Raw genomic sequence first — 14,727 nt, 5'->3', positions numbered from 1 at the left:
TGAAAAACTGAAACCATTTCCACTAAGATCAGGAACAAGACAAGGTTGCTCACGTTCACCACTATTATTCAACATAGTTTTGGAAGTTTAGCCAGAGCAATCAGAGAAAAAAAAGAAATAAAAGGGATCTAAATCTGAAAAGAAGAAGTAAAGCTGTCACTGTTTGCAGATGACATGATACTATACATAGAGAATCCTAAAGATGCTACCAGAAAACTACTAGAGCTAATCAATGAATTTGGTAAAGTAGCAGGATACAAAATTAATGCACAGAAATCTCTTGCATTTCTATACAGTAATGATGAAAAATCCTAAAGGGAAATTAAGGAAACACTCCCATTTACCACTGCAACAAAAAGAATAAAATACCTAGGAATAAACCTACCTAAGGAGACAAAAGACCTGTATGCAGAAAACTATAAGACACTGATGAAAGAAATTAAAGATGATACAAACAGATGAAGAGATATACCATGTTCTTGGATTGGAAGAATCAACATTGTGAAAATGACTATACTACCCAAAGCAATCTACAGATTCAATGCAATCCCTATCAAACTACTAATGGCATTTTTCACAGAACTAGAACAAAAAATTTCACAATTTGTATGGAAACACAAAAGACCCCGAATAGCCAATGCAATCTTGAGAAAGAAAAACTGACCTGGAGGAATCAGGCTCCCTGACTTCAGACTATACTACAAAGCTACAGCAATCAAGACAGTATGGTACTGGCACAAAAACAGAAATATAAATCAATGGAACAGGATAGAAAGCCCAGAGATAAACCCACACACGTATCGTCACCTTATCTTTGATAAAGGAGGCAGGAATATCAATGGAGAAAAGGCAGCCTCTTCAATAAGTGGTGCTGGGAAAACTGGACAGCTACATGTAAAAGAATGAAATTAGAACACTCCCTAACACCATACACAAAAATAAACTCAAAATGGATTAAAGACCTAAGTATAAGGCCAGACACTATCAAACTCTTAGAGGAAAACATAGGCAGAACACTGTATGACATAAATCACAGCAGGATCCTTTTTGACCCACCTCCTAGAGAAATGGAAATAAAAACAAAAATAAACAAATGGGACCTAATGAAACTTAAAAGCTTTTGCACAGCAAAGGAAACCATAAACAAGACCAAAAGACAACCCTCAGAATGGGAGGAAATATTTGCAAATGAAGCAACTGACAAAGGATTAATCTCCAAAATATACAAGCAGCTCATGCAGCTCAATATCAAAAAAACAAACAACCCATTCCAAAAATGGGCAGAAGACCTAAATAGACATTTCTCCAAAGAAGATATACAGATTGCCAACAAACACATGAAAGAATGCTCAACATCATTAATCAATAGAGAAATGCAAATCAAAACTACAATGAGATATCATCTCACACCGGTCAGAATGGCCATCATTAAAAAATCTACAAACAATAAATGCTGGAGAGGGTGTGGAGAAAAGGGAACCCTCTTGCACTGCTGGTGGGAATGTAAATTGATACAGTCACTATGGAGAACAGTATGGAGGTTCCTTAAAAAACTAAAAATAGAACTACCATACGACCCAGCAATCCCACTACTGGGCATATACCCTGAGAAAACCATAATTCAAAAAGAGTCATGTACCAAAATGTTCTTTTCAGCTCTGTTTACAATAACCAGGACATGGAAGCAACCTAAGTGTCCATCAACAGATGAATGGATAAAGAAGATGTGGCACATATATACAATGGAATATTACTCAGCCATAAAAAGAAACGAAATTGAGTTATTTGTAGTGAGGTGGATGGACCTAGAATCTGTCATACAGAGTGAAGTAAGTCAGAAAGAGAAAAACAAATACTGTATGCTAACACATATATATATATGGAATCTAAAAAAAAAAAAAAATGGTCATGAAGAACCTAGGGGCAAGATGGGAATAAAGACACAGACCTACTAGAGAATGGACTTGAGGATACAGGGAGGGGAAGGGTAAGCTGGGACGAAGTGAGAGAGTGGCATGGACATATATAAACTACCAAACATAAAATAGATAGCTAGTGGGAAGCAGCCACATAGCACAGGGTGATCAGCTCGGTGCTTTGTGACCACCTAGAGGTGGGGGATAGGGAGAGTGGGAGGGAGGGAGATGCAAGAGGGAAGAGATATGGGGACATATGTATATGTATAGCTGATTCACTTTGTTATAAATCAGAAACTAACACACCATTGTAAAGCAATTATACTCCAATAAAGATGTTAAAAATTAAAAAAATAAAAATAAAAAAAAGAATGAATGGGAGATTAACAGGCAGAGGACAGGGTGGGGGTGAGGCCAAGGAAACAATAGAAACAAAGATATGCAGGTAAATGGGGTAGACTGTACCCTAGAAACAGAATAATCCAGTTTGTTAAAAAAAAAAAAAATTACAAGTCAACTTGATTGTTTTAAGCTTTATTTTAACCTTAAGACTTGTTTATTAGTTTAGGCTTAGAGTGTCTTTTATTTGTTTAACTCTGCTACTAAAGCAGGAGCCTCCTGGGATCTCCACTGAATGCTCCAATGAGGAGTGTCCCCTCTGGTTGGTCAGAAATCAAGTATGTCCCAAGGCTGTGTGGTATCTGGGACTTGTTCACATTACAGCTCTTAGTAGCTCTTCTTTTTCTAGGGGTTGTTCTTAGCCCAGTCCTATGAAGACCCATATTTTTAAGCTTAGCTAATATTCAGTCAAAGCCTCAAGGAACCTTTGTGCAATTTCTAGAGATCTTTCTCAGAATAATTACCTCTTCTCTGGTACTCTGCCCTGCAAAATCCAACCACCCCGTCCCTTCAACTCTGATCTCCGTCACATCAACTCAGCAAAATCACTGTGTTCTCCTTGGATTTATCTTCCCTGTGCTAGTCTGTCCTAAGGCATCCATCATTTGTTTACCTCTTCTCAAGAGTCAAAGTGTAGCCTATTGCACAGTGTCTGAACAGAGTTGTTTTCTATTTTGTACAGTTTTATATTTTACACAGTTTTCCAGTTGTTTTAGCAGGAGCGCAAGGTTCTCTCTGCCACCCTGTTTCCCAAGTAAAGATTCCCTGTGTCATAACACCTTTAAAGAAATATAAACAAATTGGTTTATTAGTGTTTACTTCTTTTCTCCTTAAAATAACACGTAAATAAGTTCGTTGGAATTCCGGTGGAAGGCAACTTCAGATTACAGACACCAAGTTGTACTCAGAATCACTCCTCCCTTTTACAACAATGCTTTGTTATTAGTCTAAGCATTCTGCCTACGCCTTCCTTCCTTTAGCATAAGTCTCCACCTAAGTCTTTGAATACTCTTGTAAGTACACACCTGTCAGACCAGAGCCCATCACACTGTCTGACAAGCTTATGCCTGATCTAAACACTGCATATAGCTCAGCCTCAGAGTTCCACCCTTACCCCCAAATCTTTATGCAATTACAAGATTCCCTTACTCTCGATCATACATGTATAATAACAACCTGGCTCAATCTTCCTTCCATTGCATATATAGGGTAGGCAAAAGAACTCCTTGTTTTTAATTCTTTTCTTTAGAAATTTTCCTATAAGAGATTGCCAGTTTTGGTGTTTGCCTCCTGTTTGTAGCTTAGGGAGAATATTCTCCCTAAAGCAACGGTTCTTAAATGTTAGCAGGTTGTCTTTAGTTTTCTAATATCAAATCAAATCTGACACCAAACCCCTCCATTTCCTAAGGCTAATGAGAAATTGATTTTCTGTCATTAATTGGGATTCTTCCCTTCAGGGCGTGAAATGATTCTAGGGGTCTTATTCAAAGTATAACTTTTAGGGAGATAACTCTGGTTTTTGGTCCACATATGATTTCATTTTCAAAGACTTCATCGTTCCTGAAGGAAAATGTTCCTGTGGTTTTTGTGCCACATTTGGGCAGAAGGATCTTTGTCACAGCTGGAAGCTGTGCTCATATAGTTTACCTGCTGGGAATGTACCATACAACCAGAACCCCCCCATGCCCCCAAGATTTTCAATCTGCCTTGGCTCTGCCAAGGAGAAGTGCAAGCACTCCTGTTTCTTGCAGGGCCCTTCTATTCTCTGGTCTTGAAGAAGCTCTTCTGCCTCTGCTCTGTCCTTTTCTTCACCAAGAGCTTGCCTTACTCCTCAGAGACATTGCATTATTGCTCATCTTCCTCAGGAAGACATTGAGGTGGTGGTAGCAATCTCCTTACACTTTCATTAGTCCTAGAGTAATAGGATACTAACATCTATCTCCTTGAAACAGAGAGGTGAGAATTACAAAATCGAACACACACTCACACATAAGAATTAATGTCCCAATAATCTACCCCACTGTACATCATTTTTTGTCTAAGTTCATTTGGCTTCTGGTTGTCTCACATACAGTTACTATATTGTATTTTCTTTAAAATTTAACTGTAATATCTAATATCTATTATTTTGAAGTCTATATTATTTTAACTTTTATAATATGTATGTTTACAGCTTGCTGCACTTCTCAAAGAAAATGAATTCCATTTGCTCAATGGTGATAGGGCCTGAAGGAAAAAGGCAGACAAGGGTAATTTTGTAAGAAATCAAAATGTATCCCTCTGATGATTTTGGCAAAAGAGCCAAAAGATCTCCTAATGTGGCAGATTTTTTTTTTTATTTTAGCAAATGTAAATTGAGTGCCTACTATGGTTTCAATACATAGCACACTATTTTAAGTATTGTAGGTGGCTTCAAAGATGGTCTCTACCCTTCAGATGCTTGCATTCTGACAGACTATTTATTATACTGCATTATGCATGCCTCCTCCTCTCCAACTTTACACTTTTCTCTTTTTCTCCTATCTCTTTCTCTCTGCATGTGTGTCTCTCTTTTTCTTTCTCTCTGTCTTGCTCTGTCACTCTCTCTCTCTGTCTTTCTATCTCTCTCTCCTCTTCCCTCCAACACTCTGTTCCTCCCTTGATGCATCCTCTCCTGATGTTTCTGCTTCATTCTGCCTGTCTGCCTAATTCTTTTCCCTGCTGACAGTTTTTCATGTCTTAATCCATTTCTTTTTCTTATAACTTATCCCAAAGTTAGCATGGTGGCCACCTGACCCCTTTCTAGCTACTTTTCACTTAAATGCTCATTCTTAACTGCTTTCAAAGGTTGTGTTGTAGATTGCCACTCAGATTTTTTTCATCATTCACCACCTTGAGGTCAGGGATTATGTTCTACTCATCTCTTCTCTGCCAGGGGAGCACATTCTAAAGACTTATTAGCTGCTCGACAAAGAGTAAATGATATCCCAAATAAAACCCTGGCAAAAAGTAGTACACTGGGATTGGGCAGACAAAGAGCAAAGTGGGGTGGCAGCACAATGAAACAGGAGGTTCTTTTGGCAATCCTGTTGGTTGGGTTTGTACATTTTGTATATTTCTACACTGATGAAATGTGATGGATGTTGCAAATGATAAGCCAATATTGCATCTCTCTTTTCACCGGTGTGGCATTTTAGGTTGTAGACTTCATTAAGGGAAGATGGAAATGAAATTCCAGCTGTGGGAGGGAAAATTACCATTTCCCCCAGAAGCAGATTGATTTGACCTTTAACACTGATGTTAAAAAACACGGAGTTTCCTCCCCACCATACATAGCTGCCCTTTGATTACAGGAAGGTTATCACTTTTTCTTCAGTGACTCTGCCCTGCCTCTCTGCTTTATTTATGTTGCTCTTAGTGGTGTGCTAAGGGAACTTTAGCTTGCAGGGAATGCTATGCCTCATTATGTACACCATGTGGACGTGGGCTTTATGCCTGTGAAATGGTTCTTAGTTTACCTAGGCTACTTTTTTTACTTCAGAAGGAATTCATGTATCACAGTCTCCTTATGCAGCCTCATGAAAATTAACACCTGCCTTCTCCTTGCTGCAAAGAGATGTACTGAAGATTTATGTTTGTAAGAAGAATTGAACTCCTTTGAGCTAGTTGCCACCAGTGAAAATGTTATTATTATGTCCAATTTATGTATGGAACAAGGAGAGTAGATTGATTGTATGATCTGTTCAAGGTTATACATTTAACAAATATAGCTATCAAAACGAGAGAAAGGATGAGTGCACAGAAACTGTCTCCCCACCACACAGGGCTTTACATTATTCAAAAAGAGTTCATTAAAAACAAATGGTTCACTCGTGTGCTTCCCGCTGTGCCAATCTAACCTGGCTCAGCCACCACCTTCGATGTCTCCTTATGCCCATTATATAAGGGAGCAGTTAAAGAGGCAGAGTTTCACCCCAAGCAGTGAGAGTGGCACCACCAGGCCACCTCTCTGGGAACCATACTCAGCATCTCAGCATCAAGCTGCCATAGCTTTGAACTCTGTCTCCATGTAGCTCACAGGCTCTTGGTTCTCCAGCCGGGAGTCAGGCCTGAGCCTCAGACGTGGGAAAGCCGAGTTCAGGACATTTGTCCACCAGAGACCTCCCAGCTCCATGTAATATCAAATGGCGAAAGCTCTCCCAGAGATCTCCATCTCAACACTAAGACCCAGCTCCACTCAATGACCAGCAAGCTCCAATGCTGGACACCCAATGCCAAACAATTATCAAGACAGGAACACAACCCCACCCATTAGCGGAGAGGCTGCCTAAAATCATAATAAGGCCACAGACACCCCAAAACACACTACCGGACATGGTCCTGCCCACCACAAAGACAAGATCCAGCCTCATCCACCAGAACACAGGCACTAGTCCCCTCCACCAGGAAGCCTACACAACCCACTGAATCAACCTTAGCCACTGGGGGCAGACACCAAAAACAATGGGAACTATGAACCTGCAGCCTTGAAAAGGAGACCCCAAACACAGTAAGTTAAGAAAAATGAGAAGACAGAGAAACACACAGCAGATGAAGGAGCAAGGTAAAAACCCACCAGAGCAAGCAAATGAAGAGGAAATAGGCAGTCTACATGAAAAAGAATTCAGGGTAATGATAGTAAAGATGATCCAAAATCTTGGAAATACAATGGAGAAAATAAAAGAAACGTTTAACAAGGACCTAAAAGAACTAAAGAGCAAGCAAACAATGATAAACAACACAATAAGTGAAATTAAAAATTCTCTAGAAGGTATCAATAGGAGAATAACTGAGTCAGAAGAACGGATAAGTGACCTGGAAGATAAAATAATGGAAATAACTACCTCAGAGCAGAATAAAGAAAAAAGAATGAAAAGAACTGAGGACAGTCTCAGAGACCTCCGGGACAACATTAAATGCACCAACATTCGAATTATAGGGGTCCCAGAAGAGAAAGAGAAAAAGAAAGGGACTGAGAAGATATTTGAAGAGATTATAGGTGAAAACTTCCCTAATATGGGAAAGGATATAGTCACTCAAGTCCAGGAATCACAGAGAGAGTCCCATACAGGATAAATACAAGGAGAAACACACCAAGACACATATTAATCAAACTATCAAAAATTAAATACAATGAAAAAATATTGAAAGCAGCAAGGGAAAAGCAACAAGTAACATACAAGGGAATCCCCATAAGGTTAACAGCTGATCTTTCTTTTCAGCAGAAACTCTTCAAGCCAGAAGGAATGGCAAGACATATTTAAAGTGACAAAGGGGAAAAACCTACAACCAAGATTACTCTACCCAGCAAGGATCTCATTCAGATTCGATGGAGAAATTAAAACCTTTACAGACAAGCAAAAGCTAAGAGAATTCATCACCACCAAACCAGCTTTAAAAAAATGCTAAAGGAACTTCTCTAGGCAGGAAACACAAGAGAAGGAAAAGACCTACAATAACAAACCCAAAACAATTAAGAAAATGGGAATAGGAAATACATATCGATTATTACCTTAAATATAAATGCATTAAATGCTCCAACCAAAAGACATAGACTGGCTGAATGGATACAAAAAGAAGATCCGTATATATGCTGTCTACAAGAAACCCACTTCAGACCTAGAGACACATACAGACTGAAAGTGAGGGGATGGAAAAAGATATTCCATGCAAATGGAAATCAAAAGAAAGCTGGAGTAGCAATTCTCATATCAGACAAAATAGACTTTAAAATAAAGGCTATTACAAGAGACAAAGAAGGACACTACATAATGATCAAGGGATCAATCCAAGAAGAAGATATAACAATTGTAAATATTTATGCACCCAACAATAGCACCTCAATACATAAGACAAATACTAACAGCCATAAAAGGGGAAATCAACAGTAGCACAATCATAGTAGGGGACTTTAACACCCCACTTTCACCAATGGACAGATCAATCAAGCAAAATGAAAATAAATAAGGAAACACAAGCTTTAAACGATACATTAAACAAGATGGACTTAATTGATATTTATAGGACATTCCATCCAAAAACAGCAGAATACACATTTTTCTCAAGTGCTCATGGAACATTCTCCAGGATAGATCATATCTTGGGTCAAAAATCAAGCCTTGGTAAGTTTAAGAAAATTGAAATCGTATCAAGTATCTTTTCCGACCACAACGCTATGAGACTAGGTATCAATTACAGGAAAAAAAACTGTAAGAAATACAAACACATGGAGGCTAAACAATACACTACTTAATAACCAAGAGATCACTGAAGAAATCAAAGAGGAAATCAAAAAATACCTAGAAACAAATGACAATGAAAACAGGACAACCCAAAACCTATGGGATGCCGCAAAAGCAGTTCTAAGAGGGAAGTTTATAACAATAAAATCCTACCTCAAGAAACAAGAAAAATCTCAAATAAACAACCTAACCTTACACCTAAAACAATTAGAGAAAGAAGAACAAAAAAAGCCCATATTTAGCAGAAGGAAAGAAATCATAAAGATCAGATCAGAATTAAATGAAAAAGAAATGAAGGAAATGATAGCAAAGATCAAGAAAACTAAAAGCTGCTTCTTTGAGAAGGTAAACAGAATTGATAAACCATTAGCCAGGCTCATGAAGAAAAAAGGGAGAAGGCTCAAATCAATAGAATTAGAAATGAAAAAGGAGAAGTAACAACTGACATTGCAGAAATACAAACAATCATGAGAGATTACTACAAGCAACTATATGCCAATAAAATGGACAACCTGGAAGAAATGGACAAATTTATAGAAAAGCAAAACCTTTTGAGACTGAACCAGGAAGAAATAGAAATTATAAACAGACCAATCACAAGTTCTGAAATTGAAACTGCAATTAAAAATCTTCCAACAAACAAAAACCCAGGACCGGATAGCTTCACAGGTGAATTCTATCAAACATTTAGAGAGGAGCTAACACCCATCCTTCTCAAACTCTTGCAAAGTATAGCAGAGGGAGGAACACTCCCAAACTCATTCTACGAGGTCACCATCACCCTGATACCAATAGCAAAGATGTTACAAAAAGAGAAAACTACAGGCTCATACTACTGATGAACATAGATGCAAAAATCCTCTACAAAATACTTGCTAACAGAATCCGGCAGCACATTAAAAGGATCATACACCATGATCAAGTGGGGTTTATCCCAGGAATGCAAGGATTCTTCAATATACACAAATCAATCAATGTGATAAACCATATTAACAAACTGAAGGAGAAAAACCATATGATCATCTCAATAGATGCAGAAAAAGCTTTTGACAAAATTCAACACCCATTTAATAAAGGCCATATATGACAAACCCACAGCCAACATCATTCTCAATGGTGAAAAACTGAAACCATTTCCACTAAGATCAGGAAGAAGACTAGGTTGCCCACTCTCCCCACTATTATTCAACATAGTTTTGGAAGATTTAGCCACAGCAATAAGAGTGAAAAAGAAATAAAAGGAATCCAAATTGGAAAAGAAGAAATAAAACTGTCACTGTTTGCAGATGACATGCTACTATACATAGAGAAGCCTAAAGATGCTACCAGAAAACTACTAGAGCTAATCAATGAATTTGGTAAAGTAGCAGGATACAATATTAATGCACAGAAATCTCTTGCATTCCTGTACAGTAATGATGAAAAATCCGAAAGGGAAATTAAGGAAACACTCCCATTTACCACTGCAACAAAAAGAATGAAATATCTAGGAATAGGGGCTTCTCTGGTGGCGCAGTGGTTGAGAATCTGCCTGCCAATGCAGGGGACACGGGTTCGAGCCCTGGTCTGGGAAGATCCCACATGCCGCGGAGCAACTAGGCCCATGAGCCACAACTACTGAGCCTGTGCATCTGGAGCCTGTGCTCCGCAACGGGAGAGGCCGTGATAGTGGGAGGCCCACGCACCGCGATGAAGAGTGGCCCCCACTTGCCACAATTAGAGAAAGCCCTTGCACAGAAATGAAGACCCAACACAGCCATAAATAAATAAATTAATTAATTTTAAAAAAATCGAGGAAAAAACCTATCTAAGGAGAGAAAAGACCTGTATGCAGAAAACCATAAGACACTGATGAAAGAAATTAAAGATTATACAAACAGATGAAGAGATATACCATGTTCCTGGATTGGAAGAATCAACATTGTGAAAATGACTATACTACCCAAAGCAATCTACAGATTCAGTGCAATCCCTATCAAACTACTAATGGCATTTTTTACAGAAGTAGAACAAAAAATTTCACAATTTGTATGGAAACACAAAAGACCCTGAATAGCCAATGCAATCTTGAGAAAGAAAAACAGAGCTGAAGGAATCAGGCTCCCAGACTTCAGACTATACTACAAAGCTACAGTAATCAAGACAGTATGGTACTGGCACAAAAACAGAACTATAGATCAGTGGAACAGGATAGAAAACCCAGAGATAAACCCACACACGTATCGTCACCTTATCTTTGATAAAGGAGGCAGGAATATCAATGGAGAAAAGGCAGCCTCTTCAATAAGTGGTGCTGGGAGAACTGGACAGCTACATGTAAAAGAATGAAATTAGAACACTCCCTAACACCATACACAAAAATAAACTCAAAATGTATTAAAGACCTAAATGTAAGTCCAGATACTATAAAGTCTTAGAGGAAAACATAGGCAAAACACCCTATGACATGAATCACAGCAGGATCCTTTTTGACCCACCTCCTAGAGAAATGGAAATAAAAACAAAAATAAACAAATGGGACCTAATGAAACTTAAAAGCTTTTGCACAGCAAAGGAAACCATAAACAAGATGAAAAGACAACCCTCAGGATGGGAGAAAATATTTGCAAATGAAGCAGATGACAAAGGATTAATCTCCAAAGTATACAAGCAGCTCATGCAGCTCAATATCAAAAAAACAAACAACCCAATCCAAAAATGGGCAGAAAATCTAAATAGACATTTCTCCAAAGAAGCTATACAGATTGCCAACAAACACATGAAAGGATCCTCAACATCACTAATCATTAGAGAAATGCAAATCAAAACTACAATGAAGTATCACCTCAAACTGGTCAGAATGGCCATCATCAAAAAATCTACGAATAAATGCTGGAGAGGGTGTGGAGAAAAGGGAACTCTCTTGCACTGTTGGTGGGAATATAAAGTGATATAGCCACTTTGGTGAACAGTATGGACGTTCCTTAAGAAACTAAAAATAGAATTACCGTATGACCCAGCAATCCCACTACTGGGCATATACCTTGAGAAAACCATAAATCAAAAAGCGTCATGTACCACAATATTCATTGCAGCACTGTTTACAGTAGCCAGGACATGGAAGCAACCTAAGTGTCCATCGACAGATGAATGGATAAAGAAGATGTGGCACATATATATAATGGGATATTACTCAGCCATAAAAAGAAGCTAAATTGAGTTATTTGTAGTGAGGTGGATGGACCTAGAGTCTGTCATACAGAGTGAAGTAAGTCAGAAAGAGAAAAACAAATACCGTATGCTGACACACATATATATGGAATCTAAAAAAAAAAAAGAAATGGTTCTGAAGGACCTAGGGACAGGACAGGAATAAAGACACAGACGTAGAGAATGGACTTGAGGTCACAGGGTGGGGGAAATGTAAGCTGAGACGAAGTGAGAAAGTGGCATGGACATATATACACTACCAAATGTAAAATAGATAGCTAGTGGGATGCAGCTGCATAGCACAGGGAGATCACCTCGGTGCTTTGTGACCACCTAGAGGGGTGGGGTCTGGAAGGTGGGAGGGAGATGCAAGAGAGAGGGGATATGGGGCTATATGTATATGTATAGCTGATTCACTTTGTTATACAGCAGCAACTAATACAACAGTGTAAATCAATTATACTCCAGTAAAGATGTTAAGAAAAAACAAAAAAGAAGAAAAAAGTAAAAAATAAAAACAAATGGTTCCTGCATCATGTGCAGTGTTTCTGTTTTTGCTCAGTTTAAGATTAACAGCGCACCTGGAACATTCTTTTCATTTCTCTCTGCTGTTGTACATAATTTTACTTCCCATAAAGCCCTATTCCAAACTCACCTACTTCCCAGATTAATCTCACGTCCTCAGACTCTGACTGTGGAATGTTGTAGAAATAAGAACAAGAGCTCAGAACCCTAGTGTGGTCACAGTATTGACAAACTCTGAGTCTTCGTTCCATCATTACCTAGACGGGATAATAAAAAGTTAGTGCTTTATTTGAAAGGGTTGTAGCCAATGAGGTAAGGCAAGAGAGGTGCTTGTAAATTAGAAAAGACAATCTAATTCTAGTTATTATTTTTATTATCCTTCCTTTGCTCTGTAGTTTCTGCCTGGCCTTAATATAATACTCTGTTTACAGTCTATTAGCGAATTGCTTTCTAAGCCTTCCCAAGCCCTTTTCATGACTTATAAATTCTCCAAGGACAGGACTATATTTTCTGTTTCTTTTATATCCAGTGCCTCCTGCTTCCACACTGGTGCATTGTGAATCGATACCACCTTGAACATAAAGTGCCCTGAGAAGCAAGTGACAGAAAATGACTTTGGATTGTCCACAGACTATGACACCAGCAATCCAAACAGTGTGCTTTCGTCAGAAGAATGAGAACAGGAACTAGATGATGTGGTAGTAAACTATAGCAGCCTTGATATGAAGCCACAGAGCAAATGGTTATTAGAGTTAACACAGACTTTGGGGGGTAAAAGGTGAGAGAGATTAAAAAAAAAATTTACTGCCTTATGGATAAAAGCACTGTTCCCTTATTAATTCAAAGCATGCAAACTTCATGACTTAGCAAGTGGAGAGCTGTGGCCCCCTCAGGTGCCCCCATATCTCCTCTCTATGAGGTTTATCTTTCTCTTGGGCACTTCACTGGGAATCCATTGCCACTGGCTCCTCCCTAAGCTCAGGCCCAAATGCAGACAAAAATCCCTTTAGTAGTGTTAAGAATAGCTGGAAATGTCAAGAAGTTTCCTAAAAGCAACAAAAGAAAGGAAAAAAAAGAAAGACATCTCAAAGCAGTACATTTTACAAAGCATAGGTTCTTAGCCCAAGAGATATGCCAACTTTTTCCAAGGTTCACAGCTGGGTCCAGTTCTGAACAGATTTCTTTACTTTTTCTACCGAGAGCTTCATCTTGCCTTGTTTTCCTGTTTCCAAAATCTGACTCGATGTGGGGTTGCTATTCTACTTCCCTGTTTGTCTCTGCTACTTGTTTACAAACTGTGGTATAAAGACTAAAGGAGAAGCTTCCTTCTCTCCACCTACCAGCCAGGACCCTTTTACTAAGTTTTTAATTTCATGAGAGCAAACTTTTCCACTGGCCATTGCTGTAGCTTGGGCTTGAGATTCGCAAGTTTTACAAGTGAGAAGTGGCTTGCCCTTTTGCATGAGGGCATCTCAGTTTTGCAATAAAATTACATCCACGCCACATGAATTATGCACGTGAAAAAATCACGGCTTCTTCACACTGGAGAAACCTGATTTTACGTTTTGAAGATTCCTATATTAATTTTTAGGAAAACCTGTAGGTTTGAGGATGTGGCTGTCCATGTTTTCAATCTTAATTCCTACAGCCTACAATAAGGTAGTTACTAGATATTGTTTGATTGTTGCTCTAGCTGGGACCTGATTATGTTGCTATTGCCAGCATATTAAATGAGAAGTCATTTGCTTTCTTTCTTGTCGTCTATCAGAAGTTTCAATGCATAGAAAATGAGTCCCTAGTTGAAACTCTCTGATGTATCTGAAGACTAAAAGAGAACTGAGTCAAACGAAGGTTCTTGAAAAAAATTGAGAGTTTCCCCCAATAACAATTTTCAAAATTATAATAATATCACAACCAAGATATATTCACATCTTATTCAGATTTTCCCAGTTTTACCTGGATGCTTGTGTGTGCGCACGTGTGTGTGTGTGTATCTTTGTCTGTGTATTAAGTACTCTACGTTTTTGTCATCTATGAGGGTTTGTGTATGCACCACCGCAGTCAAGATATCCAACAATTCCAACACCACAAGGATCCCTTGTACTATCCTTTTGCACCCTCACCCCTACCCCCAAGCCCTCCATTTCTAAAGTTTTGTCCCTTCAAAAATGTTATAAAATGGAATCATACAGTCTGTTACTTTTTGAGATTGGCTTTTTTCACTCAGCTTAATTTCATAGAGAGCCATCCAACTTGTTGCTTTCAATAATTCATTTGGTTTATTTATTTATTTATTTATTTATTTATTTGGCTGTGTTGGGTCTTCTTTGTGGCACGCAGGATCTTTGTGGCTGCATGTGGGATCTTTTGTTGTGGCGGTGCTCGTGGAGTGTGGGCTCTTTGGTTGTGGCATGTGGGCTTCTTATAGCTGTGGTGCA

This window comes from Balaenoptera borealis (assembly GCF_965194805.1).
Source record: "Balaenoptera borealis genome assembly, chromosome: 5".
Lineage (NCBI taxonomy): Eukaryota > Metazoa > Chordata > Mammalia > Artiodactyla > Balaenopteridae > Balaenoptera > Balaenoptera borealis.
The sequence above is the reverse complement of the archived record's forward strand: the minus strand, read 5'-3'. Positions refer to the sequence as shown.